This window comes from Pseudorasbora parva, chromosome 12, assembly GCF_024679245.1.
Source record: "Pseudorasbora parva isolate DD20220531a chromosome 12, ASM2467924v1, whole genome shotgun sequence".
Classification (NCBI taxonomy): Eukaryota; Metazoa; Chordata; class Actinopteri; order Cypriniformes; family Gobionidae; genus Pseudorasbora; species Pseudorasbora parva.
In genome coordinates this window covers 31,981,845-31,990,411 of record NC_090183.1, presented here as the reverse complement: position 1 = coordinate 31,990,411, position 8,567 = coordinate 31,981,845, and the positions used below count along the sequence as shown (strand labels likewise).

Sequence of the window (8,567 nt, the reverse complement as noted above, 5' to 3'; positions counted from 1 at the left end):
GCATCCTTGATTTAAGCTGTGATTAGTATAAATAGGCATATTTGTCTTTTGAAGGATGTGTTAAATCTCATTGTTTTCCCAATAGAGAAATGAAAATATGTACTTAATCTCTCGGTTAAAAAAATGATTAGAAAAATGCCTTGACCTAGATGCATCGTTCTCAATCCATTATAAGCATCCAGCAAAGCTTGAGACTGGAAAATTAGAGAATGATTTCCTGCTAAGGTGCCGTGTTTAAATCAAGAGGACGTTTGAAACGAAAGGCCTATTGGGTATACATCTAGTCCGCTCGTACAAACTTTGTTTGGGATAAAATATGTGACTTAAATTGGATCCTCTTCGTATCCTGTCACTTTCCTGCCCTTGAGGAAGAACATCTACCTAGTAAAAAGGTTAGTGCTGTCGTTGGATAATGGCAAGTAACTCTGGCCATTTTAGATTTTTTCTTGTGGTAAATATTTTCTTTTGTAATCAAACAAGGCCACGTCAGTAAAAAGAATTGTTTCTCTTTAGATCAGTGACGCTTTGAATTCTTATTGCACACATTTTCTTTTATAACAGTAGTTCTGTATCAGTTTTCCATCTATAAATTATTATTGAATAACCTGTCCCTAGCCAAAGCTAATGGTGAAAAAAAGAAAGAAAAAATGGTACTGCTTTTCTCATTATCTTGCAGATTGATTTTCCTCTATAGAGGTGGAAGAGAAATTTAAAGGGGAAGGCTAACTAAATTCACAAGCCACTCGCGCGCCCCACCCCACCCCTTATTTTTTTATAGTTGAAAAAAAAGAAAAAAAAAGATATGGGTATTTACAATATCTTACTATGTGACGTTCAATTGATAAATACTTTCAGAGTTACAACTAGTATACCCATACTTCTCCATTCATTAATGAATTGTTTTTATAGGCCTACAGGAAAATAAATGCAAACAAAACATGGAGAAAGAAACATTTGCTCTTTTTCAATACATTTAAATTAATACATTTAAATGAGACATGGCAGTGGAAAGTGATCATATATGAACATAAACTCAAAACGCTTTGAAAGGCGTTATAATCTAGCCTACTCGATGTTCTCGTCACTTCACCCGAATTCTGTTAATTGTTTTTTGTCTTTTGCCTAATAGCCTAGCCTATAAATAATATTCAAGAAAATATTCTATGATTGGTCAAGGGAATCTGACTAAATTGAATCCTTCTTTATGGCAGAATTCTGGGACTTTGGCATTTATCCAAGAATCCTCAGAATGTTAGGTTTTTGACGCGCTCTCTCTCTCTCTCTCTCTCTCTCTCTCTCTCTCTCTCTCTCTCTCTCTCTCTCTCTCTCTCTCTCTCTCTCTCTCTCTCTCTCCCTCACAGCAGTGTCTTACATCAGCTTACTGTGCCTGAATGTGAGACCTGAAGAGAACTTCGGAGAGAAAGAAAAATACTTGTTTCTATCTATTAGGCTACTTGGAATTAGGAAAGCCCGGGACAAATGGTTTGAAAAAAAGAATCCTCAGCAGTAAGTTTGCATTATGTCTGTATTTTTCTCTTTTTTCTTTTATTATTTAATGTAAATAATTTCGGTAATTCGCTAATAATAATAATATGAGAGAGCGTATATGATTGATTGTGGTGGTTTTTAGATGTTTTGATGTCTATCAGTAGGCTACCGTTGTCTTTGTGTTAAAGCTTGCATCGGACAGCCACTGTTTGCATGGCAGACTAAAATAGCGGATAGCAGAGCAACTTGATCTAGTGAACTTTTGCAAACCAGCTGTTCTGAATTTGCTTTCTTTCTTTTTTTCTTTAAACAAGGTAGCCATTATACATGTTTATGCTCATGTTGCTTGTTAAATTTCACATAAGTGTAGCCTACTCAAAATATTTGATTCTGCTTGGAAATTATTGTTGTCCCTCATGACTTTCTTTTCTTTCCTTGTATACAGCCTTGTATAAATAAGTTTGTTTGTAGTCTTGTCATATTAAGAATGCAATATTTGTATTATAAAAACTCTTTAAGTTTACGTGAGGTATGAATAAAGTGCAGTGGCCCTAAAACGTATGTAGACTGGACAGTAGGCTAAACACTTCAACACTTTTATTAATAGTTTTTGATATTTTAATAAGCACACCCTTCAAGCTAAATGGTCCGCAAAAAAAAGTATGTTTTTAAATGATAAAACATGCAGTTTAATAGTATTAGTATAATCATCATATTATGAATTTCACCCGTGGTTACTTTGCTAAGACACCTGAGTGAAATTGAGGGAAATTGATTTAACGTCATCCTCTAAAAAAAATACCTTGAGACAACTTGGTGAGAAAGGATCCTTTGTTTTGACATTTTTAATTGTGATTTAAGTTTCCAAACACTTTTGGGTCACTGCATATTCTCCCACTTTGCAAATTAACCTTGTTTGCGTAGGTCGTGATACATGAAATCACTACCGGCATTACACAATTATGACCTTTCCAAGACCTCAACATATGATTCATCTGAACTGCGAATGGTCAGCTAAATTTCTGTTATGTACAAAGACGCTGGAGCTTTATTTGCAGTCAAAGCTGTTGTGTGCTATATTTTTAATGTTTTGTTCTGATAACAAAAAGGCTTTAATGAGGCTGGTAGATGTGTCAGAATATACAGTACACACAGTAAGAAAAAAAGGTACATTGCTGTCACTGGGGCAGTACCCTAAGGTACAAAACTGAAAAGTTACTATGTAGCCTACCTTTAAAGTACTACTATGTACCTTTAAGGTACTATTTTGCACATTTAAAGTACTGATATGTACCTTTGAGGTACTAATATGTTACATTTATGGGTAAGGTACAAAGATGTACCTTTTCATTTTGTACTTTAGGGTACTGCCCCAGTGACAGCACTGTACCTTTTTTTTCTGACAGTGCACTTATTACAGTTAAACATTTGAAATAATATTGCTTTAATACATTTACATTTCTACCAATAGCCTAATTAAAGGGTGGGAAAAGATTTCCAAGCCATTATGATTGTTTATGTGCAATTTATCTCAGTGCTTCAGATCAGGGTAATGAGTAATAGAAACCCTTCATGACATAGGGTCTTCCTTAGTGGATAAGGAGACTGCCCAGAGAGACGCGCTGGTACCTATTTTATAACACTAACATTTATGCAAATATGCAACATTTAAGCCAGGCCTGTAGTCATTTTGTTGTGATGCTTGCATTGTGAAGCTATCATAATAATTCTTAAGTCATGTACTTGTATATCAAATTTTACTATTTTACTTTAGAACAATGAAACCATTAGCTGAAGTTCAGCTTAACTTTACATTTTGCTGGAGCTGGAGTAATGTATTATTTCGTTTGTGCTTTTAAAAAAAACATCATTACATCTCAGTCTAGGTACACTGCAAAAAAAGTATTATGCAAATGTATCCTATCCAAATTAAGTGAGTTTATGCTTAAAACAAAAACATGTCAATGGAGTAAGATAAATAATCTTGTTTTGCCTTTGAATTAGGTTTTTTTTCTGATCCCACTGTTAGATATTTTTTCTTTTTTTATCATTAAGATATTGAGTAATTTTCATTCTTAAGTAAATGTAAGAGTTTTAAGAATGTTTAGATATTTGTCCTGGACAACAAGGCAGTTGTCACTTCTACAAATCACATCAATCAACATTCCAGAAAAAAGTTTCAGTCTACACCCGAAAGTTCCAGTGCTGGAAAAAAATTGCTTCATCCAAAAATTGTAAAAGGGCGCAAATATAACAGATCAGTGCAAAATATGTTTGCTAACTATTAAAATACTATACAATGCAAAATAGAGCTATTTAACTACATAACAATTGGTCAGACATATTGAGTCAGAATATAGTGGATTATAACTTTATTTATTTACTTAAAAAAAAAAACAATACCATACCATGTTATGACATCATGAGAGCTACACCGAGGGATTTGGGGTTTGGATTTTTAGTGAGCATGAAACTAGAATCTATTCTTGCTTCTGTTAGAGAGAAAACAATATTAGGTCTTATATGGTATAATGTTTTCCCTTTAAATACACATAGTGGTATTTTTTGTATATCAGTAAGAAAAAAAACATATTTTACTACAGTATAATGAACTAGAATTGTGTGTTTGAAAATGTTATTTTGTTAATTTTTAAAAGTAATCAAATATAATCAGTTACATTACTGTAATAAAGTAATTGAAATATTTACACTACTTGTCACATTTTAAAAAGGGTGACTTGTAATCTGTAGCATATATATATATATATATATATATATATATATATATATATATATATATATATATATATATACACACACACACACACACACACACACACACACACACACCTAAAGGATTATTAGGAACACAATTCACATTAATGCAATTATCCAATTTCACATTAATGCAATTATCCAATCAACCAATCACATGGCACCTTATACTCGCAATTATCCAATCAACCAATCACAATACACCTTATACTCACCTAAAGGATTATTAGGAACACCATACTAATACTGTGTTTGACCCCCTTTCGCCTTCAGAACTGCCTTAATTCTATTAATTCTACGTGGCATTGATTCAACAAGGTGCTGAAAGCTTTCTTTAGAAATGTTGGCCCATATTGATAGGATAGCATCTTACAGTTGATGGAGATTTGTGGGATGCACATCCAGGGCACGAAGCTCCCGTTCCATCACATCCTAAGGATGCTCTATTGGGTTAAGATCTGGTGACTGTGGGGGCCATTTTAGTACAGTGAACTCATTGTCATGTTCAAGAAACCTATTTTAAATGATTCAAGCTTTGTGACATGGTGCATTATCATACTGGAAGTAGCCATCAGAGGATGTGTACATGGTGGTCATAAAGGGATGGACATGGTCAGAAACAATGCTCAGGTAGGCCGTGGCATTTAAACAATGCCCAGTTGGCACTAAGGGGCCTAAAGTGTGCCAAGAAAACATCCCCCACACCATTACACCACCACCACCAGCCTGCACAGTGGTAACAAGGCATGATGGATGCATGTTCTTATTCTGTTTACACTAACATTTTTCCAGTCTTCAAATTGTAGCCTCTTTTTCCTATTTGTAGTAGAGATGAGTGGTACCCGGTGGGGTCTTCTGCTGTTGTAGCCCATCCGCCGTAAGGTTGTGCGTGTTGTGGCTTCACAAATGCTTTGCTGCATACTTCGGTTGTAACGAGTGGTTATTTCAGTCAAAGTTGTTCTTCTATCATCTTGAATCAGTAGGCCCATTCTCCTCTGACCTCTAGCATCAACAAGGCATTTTCGCCCACAGGACTGCCGCATACTGGATGTTTTTCCCTTTTCACAACATTCTTTACAAACCCTAGAAATGGTTGTGCGTGAGAAAATCCCAGTAACTGAGCTGATTGTGAAATACTCAGACCAGCCCATCTGGCACCAGCAACCATGCCACGCTCAAAATTGCTTAAATCACCTTTCTTTCCAATTCTGACATTCAGTTTGGAGTTCAGGAGATTGTCTTGACCAGGACCACACCCCTAAATATATTGAAGCAACTGCCATGTGATTGGTTGATTGGATAATTGCATTAATGTGAATTGTGTTCCTAATAATCCTTTAGGTGTGTGTGTGTGTGTGTGTGTGTGTGTGTGTGTGTGTGTGTGTGTGTGTGTGTGTGTGTGTGTGTGTGTGTGTGTGTGTGTGTGTGTGTGTATATATATATATATATATATATATATATATATACTATACTGTCAAAAGTTTTGATACACCTGCCTTTACCAGCACATGAACTTTAATGACATCACATTCTTAATCTGTAGGATTTAATATGGAGTTGGTCCACCCTTTGCAGTTATTAACAGTTTCAACTCTTCTGGGAGGCTTTCCACAAGGAGTCCAGTGGTGGTGTGCTTTACACTACTGCATCTGATGCTTTGCATTGCACTTGGTGATGTAAGGCTTGGATGTAGCTGGTCGGCCATGTAAACCAATTCCATGAAGCTCTCTACACACCATTCTTGAGCTAAACTGAAGACTACACAAAGTTTAGAGGTCTGCAGCTATTGACTCTGCAGAAAGTTAGTGACTTCTTTGTACTGTGCACCTCAGCATGCGTTGTCCCCACTCTGTGATTTTACATGGCCCACCACTTTGGGTTAAGTTGTTGTTGTTCGCAATTGCTTCCTCTTTGTTATAATACCACTAACAGTTGATTGTGGAATATTTAACAGTGAGGAAACCTATCACAGTACCACACTTGAATTCAATTCACTGAGTTCCTGAGAGCGACCCATTCTTTCACAAATGTTTGTAGAAGAATGCCTAGGTGCTTGACTTTAACATCTGAATTCAATGATCTGGAGGGATGTCCCAATACTTTTGGCAATATTGTGCGTGTGTGTGTATAGTTCCCTTTCGAGAGAGGTTCCTCGTATTACGTATGGGAAAAACTCCTTTTCTCGAGAATGTGAAGCAAAACTTTTAATAAAGGTATCTATGTAAAGCGCAGTGAGCTGCACGGCCATAGCCCAGCGCGAGGAGCGCTCTGATTGGCCGGGCTGCGGCAACTGCAGGAACCTATGGTGAGGCGGCTGAGAGGAACGAACCAATGGGGGGCGTTCCAGAAGCCCGCCGAAAAAGGTGCTTATATTTGCATACAGGAGGCTATATAAGACCCTAATTCGCCATAGGTGTCAGATTTTATCTCCTTCAGCGATACCTTCGCTGGTCTCCGGAAGAAGCACCGCCGTTGAAAAGGCACCAGCGGAACCTGCAGCTGAGGACGACGGACTCCCTCTCCGCCTTCTCTGCCGTTCCAGCTACGCCATCCGGCGTTATATATCCTTTAAACTGTGTCTATGTTGAGTGTTATATGTGTTTGTGTTGCCGCTGCAACGCCACTTCTAGAGCTTACAGGCTTGTTCTACTCGAGGACTCTCTCGTTCCGCCGCGTCGTTAAGCGCCGCGGAAAGACGGAGCTCTTCTCACTCTCCCTCTGCTCTCGTCCCGTCGCGCTGAATAGCGCCGCGGAAAGAGAGAATGTTAGAGGACATGAGCACACTCAAGCCGAAGCTCTCTTCACTCTGCCGCCGCCGCGGCTCTTCTTCCGCCGCTGCCACAGAGTTGTTCCCACTCTTCTCTCATTCCGTCGCGCTACAGCCGCGGACAGAGAATACTAGAGTGAATAGGCGAACTCGAGCCGAAGCTCTCGCCGTGCTAGAAGCGCCGCGGACAGAGTTTTACCTCACGCTTCCAATTCTCTCGTCCTGTCGCTCTATCGCCGCGGACAGAGAATACTAGAGTGAATAAACAAACTCGAGCCGAAGCTCTCGCCGTGCTAGAAGCCCCGCGGACAGAGTTTTACCTCACGCTTCCAATTCTCTCGTCCTGTCGCTCTATCGCCGCGGACAGAGAATACTAGAGTGAATAAACAAACTCGAGCCGAAGCTCTCGCCGTGCTAGAAGCGCCGCGGACAGAGTTTTACCTCACGCTTCCAATTCTCTCGTCCTGTCGCTCTATCGCCGCGGACAGAGAATAATAGAGTGAATAAACAAACTCGAGCCGAAGCTCTCGCCGTGCTAGAAGCGCCGCGGACAGAGTTTTACCTCACGCTTCCAATTCTCTCGTCCTGTCGCTCTATCGCCGCGGACAGAGAATAATAGAGTGAATAAACAAACTCGAGCCGAAGCTCTCGCCGTGCTAGAAGCGCCGCGGACAGAGTTTTACCTCACGCTTCCAATTCTCTCGTCCTGTCGCTCTATCGCCGCGGACGGAGAATGCTAGAGTGAATAAACAAACTCGAGCTGAAGCTCTCGCCGTGCTAGAAGCGCCGCGGACAGAGTTTTACCTCACGCTTCCAATTCTCTCGTCCTGTCGCTCTATCGCCGCGGACAGAGAATACTAGAGTGAATAAACAAACTCGAGCCGAAGCTCTCGCCGTGCTAGAAGCGCCGCGGACAGAGTTTTACCTCACGCTTCCAATTCTCTCGTCCTGTCGCTCTATCGCCGCGGACAGAGAATACTAGAGTGAATAAACAAACTCGAGCCGAAGCTCTCGCCGTGCTAGAAGCGCCGCGGACAGTTTTACCTCACGCTTCCAATTCTCTCGTCCTGTCGCTCTATCGCCGCGGACAGAGAATACTAGAGTGAATAAACAAACTCGAGCCGAAGCTCTCGCCGTGCTAGAAGGGCCGCGGACAGAGTTTTTCCTCACGCTTCCAATTCTCTCGTCCTGTCGCTCTATCGCCGCGGACAGAGAATAATAGAGTGAATAAACTAACTCGAGCCGAAGCTCTCGCCGTGCTAGAAGCGCCGCGGACAGAGTTTTTCCTCACGCTTCCAATTCTCTCGTCCTGTCGCTCTATCGCCGCGGACAGAGAATAATAGAGTGAATAAACAAACTCGAGCCGAAGCTCTCGCCGTGCTCATTCTACCGCCGCCGTGCTGAAGCGCTGCGGACAGAGAATACTAGAGTAAGTTAGACGAGCGAGCTCGGGCTGTTGGGTATGTCAAGAACAATGTCGCTGCAGCGCGCGCTTACTGCCAAGGAAGTTGTAATGGCTGCCTTGTCATGATAGCGC

At 40.3% G+C, this 8,567-nt stretch overlaps 1 protein-coding gene across 3 annotated transcripts in view; it reads left to right on the top strand.

Moving 5' to 3' along the window:
* The first annotated feature begins 283 nt into the window (after positions 1–283).
* The window catches only part of ddr2a (discoidin domain receptor tyrosine kinase 2a), a 58,070-nt gene continuing 49,786 nt past the window's right edge, over positions 284–8,567 (top strand). For all 3 annotated transcript variants that reach the window (XM_067458438.1, XM_067458439.1, XM_067458437.1), the window contains exons 1-2: positions 284–392; positions 1,362–1,506. The gene's annotated coding sequence lies outside the window, so the exon portion shown is untranslated. The remainder of the gene's footprint in view (positions 393–1,361; positions 1,507–8,567) is intronic.